The 469-nt window shown below is 35.8% G+C and overlaps 1 protein-coding gene across 1 annotated transcript in view; it reads right to left on the bottom strand.

The window, feature by feature from the left end:
• The window catches only part of LOC119590743 (polycomb group RING finger protein 3-like), a gene marked incomplete in the record, with an annotated part of 4110 nt that extends 3937 nt beyond the window's left edge, over positions 1-173 (bottom strand). The window contains 1 exon segment of the mRNA XM_037939438.1: positions 3-173.
• Positions 174-469: the final 296 nt, after the last annotated feature.

Below are 469 nucleotides of genomic sequence, written 5' to 3'. Positions count from 1 at the left end.
ACCTTTTGCTATAATTCCTTTGCCACGGACATATCTCTTCAAAAAAATAGAACTGCTTCCGCGAGAGGAGAAAAAAAAGTCTCGATTTTGTGTCTTTCCTGGGATTTTACACGAAATTACGAGAAAAAACTTCTGACTCTCGCACTTGTTCTGCTCCGAAAAGTGTCAACAAACATTGGCCGCAAAGGGAGTTCGATTCGGAACTCGTGTCTATACTTTGAGTGGAATTGGATCCTCTACTTTTCCTGCTCATTCAAAGGATATGTTACTTTGTTCAGTATCTTTATTGTTGTCAGTTCATTTTGAATATCATTTTATTATCGCTGTTGTTGTTTAAAGAATCATTACTGTTGACTGTTACGTTTCCGTTATAATCTTGCAGCTGAAGTAAGATTGGTATAGGATCTTCTTCTGGAGAGTTTAAAGATTCGCTTTTTTATTTTTGTATCTATTGCACTTTTGTTATTGT

This window comes from Penaeus monodon, chromosome 27, assembly GCF_015228065.2.
Source record: "Penaeus monodon isolate SGIC_2016 chromosome 27, NSTDA_Pmon_1, whole genome shotgun sequence".
NCBI lineage: Eukaryota > Metazoa > Arthropoda > Malacostraca > Decapoda > Penaeidae > Penaeus > Penaeus monodon.
Note: the sequence above shows the minus strand (reverse complement) of the source record. Positions and strands in the feature narration are given on the sequence as shown.